The sequence below is a fragment of the Electrophorus electricus genome, chromosome 15 (assembly GCF_013358815.1).
Source record: "Electrophorus electricus isolate fEleEle1 chromosome 15, fEleEle1.pri, whole genome shotgun sequence".
Lineage (NCBI taxonomy): Eukaryota > Metazoa > Chordata > Actinopteri > Gymnotiformes > Gymnotidae > Electrophorus > Electrophorus electricus.
This window is the reverse complement of record NC_049549.1, coordinates 17,794,088-17,814,127: the sequence shown is the minus strand read 5'-3', so window position 1 is coordinate 17,814,127 and position 20,040 is coordinate 17,794,088.

Genomic DNA, 20,040 nt, shown 5'->3' with positions numbered 1-20,040 from the left:
ACACTTTTTCAAAACTCTCGTCAAATTGCTGAAGACTGGATACTTAGTCGTTAAACGATGGATGATCTTTAGGGGTCGTCAGTGGTTATACTTTTTATTGTGTTTATTGACTTATATAGTTGAACTCCAAGGAAATTTCATCAGTATTCACATGAGCATTAATGGCAAGTGAAGATTCTCCTTCCCTGTCCTCTCAAATAAGAGCATGACCTGTTGCTTGGCAACCATAACCAAGGTGACACATGGCACACCTGGGAACTGGACCAATCCATCTACTGAAGTCTGGGTTACTTCCAAATATGTCCATTCTTTATTTGTTATTTAAGCAACAACTATTTAATGAATTTGGTGTTTATTCTGAGACAATATTTGTTTAAGATGAATTCTCATCACTGCTTGACTTTATCAGTTTTTTACACTTAACATATGCTGTTAACACTGCACCAAGATATGTGGTCACCACAAATATAGGAATTTAACATCCATCTTTTCTAAGCAGATGGTGAATTACACTTAATGTCTTTTGCCAAGTTCTCATTTATTTCTACAGAGGAAAAGTAAAGTTTGTCCAAAATCAACAAAAATGGATAAAACAGACTTCCCATTATTAAAATCAGATCAAGTCTTTAGGATTTTGGGATTCCTGTGACAAATAGTGGTTTGGCTGAAGGTCTGTTTATGTTACTAGAATGTAATCTCATACAGACAAAAGGCCCAGAGGGGCGTCCTAATCTGACATGCATAGTGGGGAACACACAAAGGTCTCACTGACAAAAATACACATTTCCATTTTGACTCCACCAAAAAAACAAATCATTTAAACTCAAATTGTCACAGCTTCTGAAATTTCAGGTTACCATATATTTCCTTTGTTAGGTCATTTAGATTATGGACATTATTTACATAAATTTCAAAATCCTAAGGAGCAAATTAATTTCAGATATTATTTACTATGTACAATTTTCAGTAGGTTAAAAATGAACATTCTCTTTGTTGCTATTCGGTAGCCAGTGCTCAACTTGAATCAGAGGGTTGGGGAAGACTTCTCTGAACTTGTGGGATGTTTTGGTGGAATCTTTGCTTGTTCTTCCTGACCGAGCTAACACATCTCACTCAGGTTTGTGGGCCTCCTTTCTCTCTCATGGTTTTTCACTACCGTCTACACATTTCTATGGGATCCAAGCCAGGAATTTGCGATGACCACTTTAATAGTCTTTAGACTGGATATATGTAAACATTTGACTTTAACTGTATAAGGTTGCAGTTTTCATAAACAGTTCATTTATTATTTACTCTCAACTATTATTATACCAGTATGCTGTTAGCTATGTGATTATTTGCTTGAACTTTGATATGCATAGTGCTAAAAATTTGCATGCCTCCAGAAATCAGTGGATTGATCATTTCAGTCAAACGAGGTTCTGAAGTTGATTGGATCTTCTAGCACATTAAAACTGAACATGGCCAAGAACACAGAAGGCTTTCTGTCCAGTTTCTTTAGTGAGGCGTGCTCACACAAGCGCGTGACCCATCACTTTGAAAGGCTGACCTGGGCAGTTTTATCATTCCACAGAATGTGTGTGTGTGAGTGTGAGTGTGAGGTAACGCGAGACACCGATGCCTACAGTAAAACCTGAACGGACAGCTTTTAGGACTCTCTGGGAAACGTGCTAAATTAGAAATACAACTACACTTTTGTGGCACAAAGTTAATAGCCTGATCTGCAGGATTGGCCCAGTCTGCTTGTCATTACAGACGACTGGTTAGAAGGTCATACATGAGCATTCTACGGCTGCACACTGACAGACTGCTTGGCTGTGGTCGCCGCGGTGACTGAGTGACTGCAAGATGGAGCTCCAAGGATGTGAGGTCTTGGTCATCCCTAGCACAAACACTGCATATTTGGAGTGGGAGTGAAGGTTCTCAGGTGAAGGTCCTTGTCCTCTCTGCAGGTCCAGCACTGTGAGACAGAGGGCCCTCTGAGACTGGGCGCACTTATGTTCAGGGTTCTGTTAGCCTTCCGACAGAAGACACTAGCACTGTACTGTTTTCTCAACAGTCCTGGCTTTGATTGTTTCTGTGTGTTTATTTTGGCTTGTGTAATACACAATATTGATTTGATGAGACAATCCTCATGACATGGTTCCTATGTCTGTTTGTTTTTTAAACAGATGAAATTATCCACTCCTGCTTGTGCAACTTGTGGTTTGGATCATATTTGTCCTAATGCTGAGACACGAGACATAATTCGTTTGTCATTTGTTTCAGTATTTACCTGAGAGATTTACAATAAAATAAATTAGTGCATAATTACCGATTTTTCAAGATCTGAAATCAAATAATCTGAAATTATTTTCTGAAATTGTCTTCTATCTTCTCTCAGATACCCCCCACCCAAAACCTCAGAAGATGGTTGAACCTTCATGCCCTCATTTGCATAGGAACACATGTTTTCAGTGATGTCACGTAATCGTGCTCCTCCAAAATAAAAGCCGTCGGGCTGGTCCGCGTTTGGCCTTGCTGCTGTTTTCTTTTCGATGGGGTTTGTTAGTTCTAGTTTACATAATGAGAGGTGGGAGGACACGTGTTAGGGGAAGAGCTTCATCAGCCTCACACAACATGACCTTACACCTCTACTGGCCCATCTGCGTTTTATATAATATATATAAAACTTTGTAATTTAATGTTGGAAATCTGGGTTGGTTAATCAGGACAATTCCGTTAAGGCTGCGTTTCTGGAATGTGACGCATCACTTCATTAGTGATTATCAAAAAGAAAGAACAAAACTGTTATATTAACTGTCTGGAACAATGGAATTTAAATGTATCCAGAATTTAAGTACTTAAAAAAAACAAAAACGTGATTATATTTATTTGTGTAAGTTTGCTATAACAAGCAGAGCAGCCTGCTACTCTGGGTTTCGTTCACATCTTACAGTTATATTTATTCCATTTGCAGATGCTATTCAAAGCCTGCTAACAGTTAAAAATCTGTGAAATGTCATTCTGGGTTCCCGTGTTAACAAACACACAGATATGAAGATCATGTAAAGATAAAATTTGACTGTCATGTTGCAGTGGATGTTCAGTGGACGTTTCCCTCCTTAACTGGCCTCGTCCATGTCTTTACTATTTCTGTGACGGGCTCTTTTGAGACCCACGCAGAAACTAAGAAAGTATAAGGTTTGTTATGCAGTTTTCACCAAACTGAAGACACCCTGTCAAGGTCACTCAACCATTCTAACCAAACAAAACCGAACTTTGAGGTTACTGTCCACGTGTGTCCAATAGGGGGCGCATTTGTCACATTTGTGTGTGTGCGATGGATTTGTGCACATCCGTGGGGTGGCAGTATATGTATGGAATGTTCATTTGGACTGTTATACTTTGGGTTTTTATTTACAAGTTTTCACTTAGAATTTGGGGTTATATTTGTTATAAGTGTTTTTTTCAGTATCGTTACAGCAGACCTTGTACTGAGAAGTCAGCAGCACAATTTATGAAGTCAAAAAGTGTTTTCATATTTTAAAATTGGTTTGGAATAAATTATTTTGGTTTCTTCCACACAACTGGGATTGAAGGAAAAATCAGGGTTTCTCCTTCAAAAATGTGTGCATAGAGAAGTTACGACTTTTAATTTTTTTTACAGTATTAATTTTTCCTGAACATCATAGTTTTCCACTGGATTAGAGACATGAGCTGAATATGGTGAGGAACACTGCGATCTCTGAGCAGCAGCTTTCTCCACACCTCAGTCTGACAGTCCTGCTGTACGGTCCCTGTTCACGCTCGTCTTGAAGGAGTTGGGGAAAGCTGTGGCATGTTCCTGTTCCTGTGTCTACTCCAAGCCTGTGCCTCCGGTAAGCTTGCTGTACGTCACAGGCTGTCAGGAGCGATATCAGGCTTCATATGGAGCAGTTGTTCCGTTCAACTCGTTCTTCCTTTCAGCCCCAAAGATCAAGAAAGACGACCTTCCTGACCCAGGTCAGCGGGACCTCAGGAAGGAGGGTTAACGAAGGACTCCGACTGTTTCCCATTAGTCCGAGTTCAGGCTTCACTTTAAGTGGGAAAGCGATTGCTAGTGTATATACATTTTCTGCACCTGCATCAGGTTTGGTTCGGAAGATTTTACGCTCTGCTATTCTGTATTTGCAGCCAAAAATGCTTGACCGCACATACTATTAGATTTATTCTGCAAGATGTTCCCTATTTACTGCCTGCGTTCTGGACTGCAGAAATGGCTGTGATTTATCTTTATAGGTATATCTAGCATCTATGCCTGAAGCTGAGGCTGATTCAGGTCAGTGTGGTCAATGGGAGGTGGCTTTCGTTAGCAGCATGCTGCCCGAACAGGAAGAGCGGGGCCTTTCCCATGGCAGCTGACGGGGAACGGCTCATAACCGGTAGATGATCAAAGCAGAGCCTTTATGGATGAGACGTTTTCCAGCTTTATATAGGCTCACTCAAAGGCAGGAGTGCAGGCTGTGGTTTAGTTGCTGTTTACTGGAAGGTTTAAGTGATATGACAGTTTCAGGAATGAAAACAACACTTAGCATGCGTCTGTCCGTGTTTATGTGGCCTGTGTACGGTTCTAAGCAATGGACAAGCTTGTGTTCACAGAGGATAAAGAGTACCTGCACCTGTTTACTCATAAGGCAATGTATTCATTTTGGCATGTATATGAAACAATATAATTATTTTTTACCAGTCTGTCAAAGGCATTACATTGCTTGATCTTGCACTGAAAATATGAGAAGTCTAATGTGAGGTAAAATTATTTAAAAAATGTCTTTAAACAAAATATCTATCTACTTTAAGATACATTACATTTATTGGAATCCCTAGAAATTCTCATGAATAATCAAAAGATATATACATAGCAAACCTGAGATTTTTTTAGCAACTTTTAAGTAGGCTTCAGTGATTTCCTGTTTCACCATTACAGCAGTAATTGCTACTGCAGGAAGATTGAAGCAGTAGGAAATGTGAGGAACCTGCCTGGAGATGTGAGGATCCTGAGGTGGAAGAGAATGCAGGCACTTGTCTCCTTTACAGGGAATGTGGATGAGGCTGGGGGGTGGGGGGGTAAATCCCGTGTGTGGCGAGCTGAGGGAAGCCACGTGCCGCACAAGAGCACCCAACGTTACCTCCGCAGGGAGCGAAAGTACTAAACGCACAACTACCCATAATCGTGACACTTCATTTCAAGAAAAACTGAAATACATATAATTTTTTTCCCTTGAATAATAATTTTATCTCATGGGAAAGTTAGTGTTCCCAGATTTACAGTGTCATATCAGGCTGATATGGTCTTTTTCGCCTGTTTTTCCTGAGGTGGTTTTGGAGAGCAGTCTTAGCTGCTGCTTCATTAGCGTCCAGCACTGTCTTCTGCAGTGTCCAGTCTTGCTTGGCTCATACTGCAGGCCTGCTGATTGGTCATAATCGGACTACTGACAGGAGCATCTGCAGGAAAGGATAGTTTCCCAGGAATGTGGTATATGTTTATTGAATTCCTGATTAATGGCCACTAAACTCTCCACTGCAGCTGCTTCTGCTTCAGTCATTCTCTCTCTCTCTCTCTCTCTTTCTCTCTCTCTCTCTCTCTCTTTCTCCCTCTCCCTCCTTCTCTCTCTCTCTCTCTCTCTCTCTCTCCCTCTCTCTCCCTCTCTCTCTCTTTCTCCCTCTCCCTCCTTCTCTCTCTCTCTCTCTCTCTCTTTCTCCCCCACCTCTCTTTGACTTTTTCTTATTCTGTCTTTCTTTCACACCCATTGCAGTGTGAGCTCCCGGTTTTGAAGGGACTGGAAGAACACTGCAGTACTGTTACAGGGTTTCTCCAGCGCTAACTGGCACAGACGCCCTACGTCTTTTGCCATCTGTTATATGCTCACTGTCGGAAGTAAGAATAAAATGGAGTCTGGATTAGAGTGTGCTGAATTCCTCAAATATCTGCAGCGGTATTAAATACACTTTATGGTTTCTGCCCTCATGTGGGCATTCAAGGGGGTCTGAAACAGACTAAAACAAGAACTTTGTTTTCACTATTGTATAATGTTGTCCTGGGATCCAGAACCCTTGTAATATCTCTTTAACTCAATATGCACAATGGCATTTTTATATAGACATCAGATTGACTTCAGTGAAGAACTTTGAGCATCTATATTTGGGCTCTTGAATAGCTTTGCACGTATAGATCGTGCACTTGATTCTTGTCTCACAGTAGCTGACTATTGTGTGATAGTGTCACTTATTCACAATTACAGTATCATAACAGAATGAATAATGTCCTCAGAGGTGTTATTGCTGGGATATGTGATAAAACAGAACACTGGAAAGCGTGTCACCTGCATGTCACCAGCAAGTCCCAGCATTTACCAGAGGCTGTGTGAAGATGATAGGAGCTCACTCACATGCCTTACTGATGTGCAAACCATTCCTCATTTGAGCTGATGTCACCATGATGATGATGGTGGTTTTTCCAGCTGGTGTAGTAGATATACTGCACTGCGTATATTGATTGTGTGTGTGTGTGTGTGTGTGTGTGTGTGTGTGTGTGTGTGTGTGTGTGTATGAATGAGAGAGGGAGATATTGAGCTTTCCTGAAGGCTTTTTCCTGGAAAGCTGCATGCAGATCTGAGGAGATGCAGAAGAGAGACAGAGGAGGTCTTAAGGCAACTGTTCCTCCTACTGCTGTGGCATATGTACAATATTTTAAATTAATATGAGTGAATATTCATGGGCAAAATAATCACTTAAACAAATCTGCGGTGATCTGCGGTGGATCAGTTCATATGTGAATTTGGTTGGTCACATTTTTTTTCATTCCATTAATTTGATTTATAATAGCATAATCAGGAACTGGACATGGCTTGGACTCAAACCCTAGCCCAAATGTCTGGGCAGAACCCTCTATTTTTACTGGATGCTTTAAGTGTTATGATTGATCTAATGGAAAAATGGAATTGTATCCAAGAACACAACAAGCTTATATCAGCATTTTAAAGAACATAAACATAGACAGTCATGAAGACAAAAATTCAACTGCTTATAGTTTAAAGTAATCCAATTATTAAATTATGAGCTATGGAAAAGTATCCTTTTTGATATTAGAGAAACTATTACACACAATTTGACTTTCAGTTCCCAGTCACTCATTTCCCATTACTGATAAGCACAATGTGAAGCAGGCAGTCAGTAAATTGTAAGGGAATATGTTTTATAAGTAATCTTAGTCCACCACATCCACCACGCTGCTTTATCTAATAGTGTGACCAGAACATTTCCCAGGTTAAGCGTAACGAAGCCAGTAATACAGAAGGAATGTAAACATTTAGGGCAAGAGCTCTGCTCAAATTGCACATGATAAATGACCAAAACACTCCTACCAATCAGGTCGTAGTTTGTGAGTCTGAAACTCTGGATTGTTTTTTTGGCCACAATTAGCTTTGAGTGTATTGTGTGTTGCATTAGCCAAAGGTCTAGTGAGAGGAGTTCCTTTTTTGGTATGAATAATAATAACTGGTCCATTTTTCTTCATGGAGAAGAGTTGGAGCAGACCAAATACAAACAAAGATAAACCTAACTTTACCTAAAGGTATCTCTATGGAGGGAACATTACGCTCAGTTGGCATGACAACCAGGGGTGGGTCTGGAGGACATTTAAGCCAGCACTTTGCAGGCTGTTGTCTTCTGTCATGTGTTGTTCTAATCATACAGTCGTGGTCCCGTGTCCTGGCGTCATGTCCTCCACCCCCCACATCCTGAGTTGGTGGTGTCCTTCACTGCTGTGATCTCTGTGCAGTCCAGGAGTCCGCCTTTGGGCTCCTGCTGGATTTAAAAGTGCTGAATACACACACATGAACACACGAGGCCATCTAGCATTCTGACCCACTGAGGAAAATATTGTAGTGGCCTGTAACACGCCAGCCAAACGTACACACACTCCAACACCAAGCACTGCTTCCAACCTCTCCACTGGGGCCAATCACCACCTCCAGCCACTCAGCCGGAGCCAATCACCGCCTCCAGCCACTCAGCCGGAGCCAATCACCGCCTCCAGCCACTCAGCCGGAGCCAATCACCGCCTCCAGCCACTTCCCTGTTGAGAAGTTTACTAATTCACCTGATATTCACCTGATGTGCATTACTCCTCAACCTATTTAATCCTGCAAGATTAAGTTTAAGATCTCAGTTCAATGCTTTGTGGTATCTTTCCTTGAATTTACGCTGGCTGCAGTTTCCACGTCTCAAGAAGAGTCCTTATGTTCTTGTGTGCTGCTTAAATGGAGGAGGATTTCTTTTGTTTTCTGCTTTTTCAGATAAGCAGTTTCTTTTGTTCTTTAAGGTTGACTATGACTACTGCGCTGGTGCCTCCTGGTGTCACACGTCCAGATTAAACAGAGTTCTGTTGTTTATTATACATTCTGCTCTCTGTTCTTGCCAGCCTTGGTGTGACTGGCTCTGCATGGAAACGGTTTCCCAGCCCTTACCATGACATCACAGTTTCCGTTGAGAACTCCCTGGTATCACTATCTGAAGCTGCTCGTAGCCTGCGCAGAACTGGACGTCCAGTTGTTGTTCTCAACTCATATTTCAAATCTGACCCAGTCTTGCAGATTTCTCCTTTGTAACATTTCTCTCACAGGAAGCTGCCTCATATACTTGTGCAGTCTCTTGTAATTTCAAAGCTCAACTACTGCAACTCGCTGCTTGCTGGTCTTCCTCTAAGAGCCATCAAACCTCTACAACTTGTCCAGAATGCAGCAGCACAACTGATCTTCAGTCTGAAGTTCACAGGTCACTCCACTGCTGTGTTTCCTTCATTGGCTCCCAGTAGCTGCACACATCAGATTTAAAACCTTGATGCTCTCCTACAAAGTCGAAAATGGACCAACCCCTCCATACATGAGTCAACGGTCAATCCGTTCCTCAAGTACTTCAAACCTCAAGTATGGCTCAGCTTGAAATACCATACTTCAAGTCTCATGGAGACTATTCTTTTCCCTGATGATGGAACAAACTTCTGCTTGCTGTTTGGACAGCAAAGTCCCTTGCAGTCTTCAAAGGCAGACTGTTGACTAACTAAAACTCTACTACTTATTGTAGGGTATTGTTTATTACACTTATTGTCTGTTACAGAGCTTATATGTGTTTTGCACTTCTAGGCCTCAGCACTGATCTCTGCATTTCGACAGTATTTTAGTTCATTGGTATCTTGGACTCTAACCTACTGTACTGTACTATTACAGATAAGAGCATCTGCTAAATGACATAAATGTAAATGTAAATAATACATCCGAATTTGATTTGGCAGAAACAAAATAAAATAATTTCTGTTATGAAATAACAATTATTATAAATCAACATAAACCAATACATGTATGCCAATGTACAGATGGACTTCAGACGAGTGGCTCCTTATCGAAGATTTTCCACAGACTGCGTTTTGGATCAAAGTGGCCAGGAAGTGTTCCATACTGGAAAGACCGGTCAGAACAATGTTCCATACAAGAAAGATTAGGCAGGACAGTGTTCCATACTGGAAAGACTGGTCACAACAATGTTCCATACAGGAAAGATTAGCCAGGACAGTGTTCCATACTGGAAAGACTGGTCAGAACAATGTTCCATACAGGAAAGTTTAGTCAGGACAGTGTTCCATACTAGAAAGACTGGTCAGAACAATGTTCCATACTGGAAAGATTAGCCAGGACAGTGTTCCATCCTGGAAAGACTGCAGATCTGGTGGTACTGCTTCACTGAAGCAATCAGGAAGCTTAAATACAACAGTGATGCATTTGAGACCTTGTCAAGACACGTGTCACAGCCTCAAGATGCAGTCTGGATGATTTCTTTTTTTTCTGTCTTCTCATGTACTATTAGTTCCTGGTTCATTTCTGTGTGCATAAATTGTAACCTCCCTATCCAGAGAGACACGCCTACCTAATGAATGTTCAGAATTTTCTGCTTTTGCCTACACAATGCGCACGGTAGCAAGGAAGTCAAATGGACAGGGCTGGTTACCCCAAAACATCATAAAAGAAAGGTGATCTTTAAATGGTGGAGCAAGTCTTACATGCAACACTACGATAACTTTGGGGAAAAGCATCTGAGTTCTGTTCATCTGTGTGTGCTGCATTGTGTTGCTTGTTGTTTGGTCATGTGACACCACAGTAATCTTTGTGTTGCTATTTACATATCAAGCATTTGGAGTCAAAGGCCGATATGAAACTCTTTATGACTATATTACATAAGAGACTACATTACATAAATGACTACAGTACCTATGTGACTACATCATATAAATGACTACATTACATAAGAGACTACATTACATAAATGACTACATTACCTAAGAGACTACATCACATAAATGACTACATTACATAAGAGACTACATTACATAAATGACTACATTACATAAGAGACTACATTACATTAATGACCACATTACATAAGAGACTACATTACATAAGAGACTACATTACATAAATGACCACATTACATAAGAGACTACAGTACATAAATGACTACATTACATAAGAGACTACATTACATAAGAGACTACATTACATAAATGACTACATTACATAAGAGACTACATTACATTAATGACCACATTACATAAGAGACTACAGTACATAAATGACTACATTACATTAATGACCACATTACATAAGAGACTACATTACATTAATGGCCACATTACATAAGAGACTACATTACATTAATGACTACATTACATAAGAGACTACAGTACCTGTCACGGAATGCTCCCTCCCCATACGAGTCCCGTGCTATGGCCCGCTGCATACAGGGGGAACCACATCTGTTTGTAGCCACGCCCTCTGTAAGGACACACACCTGCATGGGGTTAATTGTAACGTGTCTGTCTGTCTATTTAAACCCCATTTAGTGTGAGCCTCGGTGTGGGTCATTGTAGTTGTTGATGTAGAAGTTGTAAGCGTTACTGTTTTTGTAGAATCACTGTTACTGTTACTGTTGTTTAGTCTTTGTCATTGTTATGAATGTTCACGTAGTTAATGTAAGAATGTTCAGCGTTAATGTTTTGTGAGTGCCAACATTGTCTTGTATGTACATTAACACACCCAAGAATGTGTCACACTAACACACTCCAGACTGTGTCACACTAAAACACCCCCGACTGTCACACTAACACACTCCAGACTGTGTCACACTAAAACACCCCCGACTGTCACACTAACACACTCCAGACTGTGTCACACTAAAACAAACCCGAGTGTGTCACACCCTAGACTGTATAACTCTGATTTTCCTTTTCTGAATTTTGGAGGGAATCTTTAGCAAATGAATCAAGTTTAGAGTGGTCCAAGCCAAGAGCTGAAAACCAATTAGTTCAGGACCATTTCAAATGAAGCCAAAAACACACAGATGTTTAAGGATTCATTCCAGTTCTGTTGTTCTAGCAACCCTTACATGATACAGAAATGTGTTTTAAAAATCTGTCAACTACACTCTCTAACTGTTAAAATAAAACAAAAAGTCAAATACGTCTGCTAAAGATGTTGAATATGTCTTACATAACTTAGCAGGAATATTAATATTCATCATTAATAAAACAAAAATCAAGGAGAGGATTACTTTTATAATTAGAATATATGAACTGCATTTGTTTCTGGAAAAAAGACCTACAGTTTCTTTTGCTTTCAGAGGGTCGGGAGTCAGGAGTAAAACCCATTTCTCAGCAGGCTGTATCCCACTTCCAGGATCAGAGATTACAGGATTACACACTAGCCAACAACAGATGCTCACACCAGTGGACTAGTTGAGAATTTATAATCAAGAATTTCCAAAAGACTGAGTGCAAATCTTTGTTACATAACCATGGGTGGACACACACAGCTGTGCAGCTGAAACCTTCTCAGTTCAACAGAACCTCTATCTGGACTCAACCTGGATCTGAAATCAGTTTGACAGAACCTCTATCTGGATCTGACTTTTGGATCAGTGTTCTGTAAGGACTTCTTAGCAGACTGAAGTATGCTTTAAAAAAGTTCAAAGTGGCCCTTTCATCTAATAAGTGACCATAAACTGTACTACATTCACATTACGGCCAAGATGGAAATTTGCACTGGATTGTCCAAATTCCACAAAGTGAATTTATGTCCTGCACCAAGACCAAAGCCTTTAAACGTGTATCCTGTCAATTATCTCCCTAATGTGCCTAATCTATCCAGACCTCTGCTATTCAACACCTATCAGGGAGTAACATAACCGTGTGCTTTCTCCACCTGGAGCAATGAAGGCCACCGCACGAGCACACCACATTAACACACACCGCACAAACACACGCCACACAAACACACACCACATTAACACACACCGCACACACACACGCCACACAAACACACACCACATTAACACACACCGCACACACACCGCACACACACACGCCACACAAACACACACCACATTAACACACACCGCACAAACACACGCCACACAAACACACACCACATTAAAACACACCGCACACACACACCGCATGAACACACACTGCACAAACACACACCACATTGACACACACCGCACACACACACCACATTAACACACACCGCACAAATACATGCCACACAAACACACACCACAGTAACACACACTGCACACACACACACCGCATGAACCCACACCGCACAAACACACACCACATTAACACATGCCACACACCACATTAACACACACCACACACACACACCGCATGAACACACACCGCACAAACACACCCACAAACACACACCACATTAACACACACTGCACAAACACACACCACATTAACACACAGCGTACACACACACCGCATGAACACACACCGCACAAACACACCCACAAACACACACCACACAAACACACACCACATAAACACACACCACACAAAAACATACTGCACACACACACCGCACGAACACACACCGCATTAACACACCGCATGACTGCAGCCAAAAACACAAACACATACCACATTAACACACACTGCACAAACAGATCGCATGAGCACACCGCACAAACACATACCGCACACACACACCGCACAAACACACACCGCACGAGCACACCACACAAACACACACCACACAAACACACACTACACAAACACACCACACAAGCACGCCGCACAAACACATACTGCACACACACACACCACATTAACACACACCGCACAAACACACACCACACAAACACACACCACATTAACACACTCCGCACAAACACCCACAAACACACACCACACAAACACACCGCATGAGCACGCCGCACAAACACATACTGCACACACACACACACACACACACACTACATTAACACACTCCGCACAAACACACCCACAAACACACACCGCACAAACACACACCACACAAACACACACCACACAAACACACCACATAAACACACACTGCACACACCAGAAGAGCAAAGACAAATGGAAACCACACAGCTCACCAAACACTGGAGAGTCTCTTCCAGGTGTCTGTTTAATTACGGAACCAAAGACCACATTCTCAGGATGTTTTATGCTGTTGGAAAATGTGCCTGTTGAAGCCCTGCTAGACAGAAGGTTCAGAAAGACAATGGAAATGCATCCTGCCAGTGCTTAGTGAAGTTACGTAAGGTGACTCTTCACCTTCACCTAGAGGAAGATATTACAGGACAACCCAGCATCTACACAGAGCGCAGATAATGTGCACTCAATTGTGCTGTAAAATATGCTCTTAAGATGTTGAAGCACACGGTGAATGCACCTTGTAATCAGACTGTGGAGGGATCAGGTATACAGATGATTAAAGACATTCAGCAAAAGAGCAGAGGACACACACACACACACCTGGATGCCATAATGAGTCTCTTTTAGTCATCTGTAGCTCACACACACACACACACACACAATCTCTCTCTATCTCTCTCTCTCTCTCTCTCACACACACACACACACACACACAGACATGCGTGCGTGCACCCGCGCACACACACACATACACACACGCGCGCACCCGCACACACACACAGACACACATGCGCGCACCCGCACACACACACACACACAGACACACACGCGCACACCCACTCACACACACACAGACACACACGCGCGCACCTGCTCACACACACACACACACACACACGCACCCGCACACAGACACACACGCGCGCACCCATACACACACGCGTGCACCCGCACACACACACACGCGCACCCACACACAGACACACACGCGCGCACCCATACACACACACAGACATACGCGCGCACCCGCACACATGCGCGCGCGCACCCGCACACACAGACACACATGCGCGCACCCGCACACACACACACACACACCTGCACACACACACACACACACACACACAGACACACACGCGCACCCACACACAGACACAGACGCGTGCACCCGTACACACACACAGACACGCGCGCGCGCACCCGCACACACACACAGACACACATGCGCGCACACACACAGACACACACGCGCGCACCCGCACACACACACACACAGACACACACGCGCGCACCCGCACACACACACACACGCGTGCACCCGCACACATACACACGCGCGCGCACCCGCACACACACACACAGACACACACGCACGCACCTGCACCCGCACACACACACACACACACACACACACAGACACACAAGCGCGCACCCGCACACACACACACACGCGTGCACCCGCACACACACACACGTGCGCGCACCCGCACACACACACACAGACACACACGCGCGCACCTGCACCCGCACACACACACACACACACAGACACACACGCGCGCACCCGCACACACACACACAGACACACACACACCCGCACACACACACACACACACACACACACACCCCTTTGGTCTTCTTTTAGTTTTCACATGCAGTCCTAGGAGAGTGTCTGGGGGTGAAATGTGCTCATATTAGAGAAGTACGTGGATAAACCATTTTACAAAAGCATATAGCACATGAATAGAAACGGAGAATAACCCCACCACTACTGATCTTATCAGCTATGGCCGGGTTCTGAAATGGCATCAATCCAGCGTTTGCTTTGCAAAGAAACACGCTGCAACAAAGAGTGGAACTTCAACTCAAACGTGACTGAAATAACAGCTCACAGACATGCTTTAGCTGCCAAATGTACATTACATTGTCCTGACTAGTCTGTGCGTCCTGTACAGTGTAACAGTCATTGTCCTGACTAGCCTGTGCATCCTGTACAGTGTAACAGTCACTGTCCTGACTAGCCTGTGCGTCCTGTACAGTGTAACAGTCATTGTCCTGACTAGCCTGTGCGTCCTGTACAGTGTAACAGTCACTGTCCTGACTAGCCTGTGCGTCCTGTACAGTGTAACAGCCACTGTCCTGACTAGCCTGTGCGTCCTGTACAGTGTAACAGCCACTGTCCTGACTAGCCTGTGCGTCCTGTACAGTGTAACAGTCACTGTCCTGACTAGTCTGGACTAGGAAACTTGGAAAAAGCAAAAGTTACCAGTATTAGTAATGTCATCAATTTCATGGATGTCCTTCTGAAGTTTCCTGTGCAAGACAGTGAGTCAAAATGACCAACCATGACAATACAGACATCACCAGACAGCGAGCAGCATCACAGGTGCTGATAGACAAGGGGTACAAACCTTAGCTCCAGCCAGTTCCTATGACTCTGCGCACCTAAGCAAGGTGGATAACCCCAGGCCACACCAAGCCAACAATTCCCTACATGTGGATCATGTGAAGGCAAACCTGCATCCCTCTTCAGCTAACACCTGCAGAGTGCCAGTCCAGTCAGGAGCACACCACAGCTGAGATGTTCGGTGATGCCAAAAGCAGCCTCGGTGATACGCGCTCCATTTTAGCAGCCGCTTGGGCTGAGTTTAGGCTACAGCACATTTTCTTCATTACTGTATGATGAAAAATGAATATGATGATCGCAATGATTACAATGTACGTCTAAGATCAGCCACAGCTGTTGGCGATTTGCAGCAGGGTGTGCAGGGTTTGTTTTCCCTGAACATTCATGTAATCTAGGCTGGAAATATGAATTTCATTAATTTATTTCTTTTCTTGCTTAAGTTAGTGGAGTCATTCGCTAGGATGAGATGGGTGTGTGAACAGGAGGGAAGAAAGCATCATTGTGTCTCAGGTAATCCTCACAATCAAAAGACCCAAGATGAGGGATTGAGTCCAATACCAACCGTGAGGATTCCTGTGTGCTCAGTAAACAGTAAAGCCTTCGAACAGCATAAAACACGGCCCAGCAGACAGCACCAGTGTAAAAGAAAGCAGATTATGATCTCACGCAGGCTGCACGAAAACAGAACAAGCAAGCAAGCAGAACAAGCAAGCAGAACAAGGGACTGGATCTACCTGGTGCATGGATGCGTTCATCTAGGACCGACGCACACACTGTTTCCACAGATGACCCCTTGAAGTATCTGTCAATTCAGTAATCCCCAAAATCCTGAATATATTTACTGAGATACTACCTCACTGAGTTCCTCTGCATGAGTATGTGATGCATTTGTTTGGTTTCTATGGAAATCAAATGTATAAAGAAAAATTATTTTCAAAACTAATGACGACAATCACATCTTGCAAATGTCTCAGGTGGGAAATTCTGCTTCCAAAAATGTTTCAATAAACAAATGGTCAAGTATCCGAGTAAACTTTGGATAAAAAATGAACAGTGTCTGTTTTTAAACTGTAAACTGTAATCCTGCATTTTGTTGCCCTTTAATTTCTTCCATCTTGTCCACTAAAATTATATTCACTGTTGAAAATTTGTCCAGCTCAAATGTATTCAGTTGAAACGTGTCCAGTTCAAATATGTCCAGCTCAAATGTGTCCAGCTCAAACCTGTCCAGTTCAAATATGTCCAGCTCTAATGTGTCCAGCTCAAACCTGTCCAGTTCAAATTTGTCCAGCTCGAATGTATTCAGTTGAAATGTGTCCAGTTCAAATATGTCCAGCTCAAATGTGTCCAGCTCAAACCTGTCCAGCTCTAATGGGTCCAGCTCCAATGGGTCCAGCTCAGACATGTCCAGCTCTAATATATCCAAATGTATATGTGAGGACTGTTCTGAACGACATGGGTACTGGAACCGATGGGAAAGATTATGTCAAAGATTTAAGATCATGTCAAAGATTTAGGATTATGTCAAAGATTTAGGATTTTGCAAAGCTTTCGTTTCTGTTTTGGTGAAAGAGCACAGTGTGAGTGTGGGCCGTGAGGCCAAGATATGCATAATCTAACTGCAATAACTGCCAGGGTTCTATATCTGAGAGATATTTTACCATCATCTACTGTTAATCAAACTATACTATTTATAATCAAATTTATTCCTGCATGGTTTATTCCTCCATGCAGATATACTGGAAAACAGGGTAATTAAATAAAAACCTGCTGTTTAGTTTGGATGTCATTTACATAACTAAGCTAATAATTAGTAATGTTAACATTATTAGAAGGTTAAAGAATCACACCTGTGTCACTCTTGTACTGTTTCCCAACAGAAGCAGAACATGGCCAGCTGCTTACAGCGTGTATGTTTGTGGTAAGCACACACGCTCAGGTCTTAGTCATAGTTTCGGCATTCTGCCTGCACTGCAGGAACACAAAATAACATGTTCAGCTAGCACATGCAGTTTTTTTTTTCAGTTTTAGCCAATGAAAAAACATCTCCCAGTTTTGTTTTTTTTAATCTAAATCACTGTCCTTCAGTTCTGCCAGCATCTGGATGATCTTTATACAAACACTGATTAGAACTGTGAAAGCTTCCTCTCTGATGTGACGGGAGCCAGTCATAAATCCTGACTGGAGCAACACAGCAACCTAATCAAAAAATGGTCTCAACAGTGACATATCAAGCAGTGGGGATCAGAAAACAGGTAGATTGCCATTTTCATTTAAGTATACCAGCCGTCATCTCTAAACTGGGAGAGAAGAAGTGCAGTGTGGTGTAATAAATGTGTAGAGTTAGTCAAAATTACGGTGTAGCACACATGGCTGACAGAGAAACAACATTTCAGACAGAGGTCCTTCATCAGCTGTGCAAGCAAAACATTATCCAACTTATAACCATTATATATAATTATATATAAGTATTTTCAAAAACAGTTAGCACTTTGTTGCATAAATCAAATTCGAAGTCAAAGTCAGCTTAATTGTCATTCAGACTCTACAACCAGTAGTGCACAGCTTAACGAGATTACATTTCTCCAAACTCCAGTGTGCAAATATACAATATACATAACGGTAAATGCATGAGACAAGACATATTAGTCAGCTATGGGACACATAACTATATCATTATGCACTACACTACAGAACCTTTAGGACATGCTGAAGATACAGAGTGTTGAGATGTAGTTTGTAGTTTGTGTGTTAATTAAGGGTCAGGTAGAAAGGTTCAAAGCTAGCTGGTCATGAACAGTCATTTCAGTGTGTGGTTTGAGGAGTATCGGAGTGCCTTTAGTACCATGCTGCTCCCACACAATGGCAAACACTTTAAAACATTATAATCACAGATGTTTTCAAAGCTGTCCAAACAACCATGCTAACACAGGTGGGTAGCCTAGCTTCTCAAGGTCACTAATTACATAAAGTCTTTAACTTAGAAAAAAAGATCAGCAGTTTCTCAGGCGATGACAACCTACATAACCCCTTTTCAGCCCTCTGTCTTTGACTGTTTTCATATGTTCATATTCATAAGTTTTCATATATATATATATATATATATATATATATATATATATATATATATATATATATATATATATATATAGAGAGAGAGAGAGAGAGAGAGAGAGAGAGAGAGAGAGAGAGAGAGTATAATTCCTAGCAGAGTATAAACGTTGAGTGCATTACCTCATGCATGCAGTATGTATTGCCTCCTCAAGGTCATTACTGTCTATTGAAGGAACATAGAAACCCTTCCAGTTAGAGTAGTCCCTTTATAAACATGTTTTCTCTCTAAATTGAAACCAGACTCTACAGGTTGTGTAGGACACAAATCACTTGCAAACTGGAGAACTAAAATCAGATGGCAGAATCGCATATCTAGACATTCCACAGGAACTGCCTGGACGTTCAGAAACATCAACTCATGCAGTGCTCCAGCAGTACATTTCAAGCCTTTTCTTTTAAGAGGTAACATATTGCATGTATGTTAAGATTTGAACTGAACTAGATATATCAGTCATGTCAGATTGTAAAGGCTGAGTCCTCCAGTGTTATTATTAAGAGAAAATCTCATGTACTTTATAGTATAAAACAGCCAATGCACCTGTGAGCACACAATGAAATGGTTCGATATTACATGATCGTACTTCAGGTAGATAAGGACAGAACATGTAATAGTAACTGTGCACAGTACTTGGAATCTGGATTGCACAGATGAAGAAATGATACAGTCATTGTATAACGTCTCTGATATTTCAGACATCTAATTATAGCTTCCCAACCCACCTAATTATCAATTAAAAGACCTTCCTGCACATTTGAGATCAGCATTTCTGTTGTTTTCTGAAGTTTGTGTTGTCTTTTGATCAGGCTTTGGCTAAAGTGAAAACTTCACTGAAAAAACCTGGACGTGTTTCTGTCATTTTTTGGGGCAGAAAAGTCCTACATACTTCGATGTGCATTTGAGATATTGATCTTTCTTCCATTGTATTGTAGGGGGGATTTAGTCTTGAAGAACTTCTCATGTTTTGATTGGTTCGTCTGATAAGACTCATTTAAAAGCACCACAGGGCTGAGCATGAGAGAGGTCACATGGCCAACCAGCACCATCTGTAGCGCTCCCAGCCAACACAGCCAATGAGGGGGCTACAGCTCTGTACCTGCTGAAGGTCAGGGTAATGAGCTTGGTCCAGATATGTACTGTACCATGGTGGACAGAACACTTCCATTTCATTTTGACACCAAACTGCAGAATAATTTTTGGATTTGTTTGTATTATATGTATTATGTATAAAATATAAACAGTAGTGTATGATAATAATCGCTC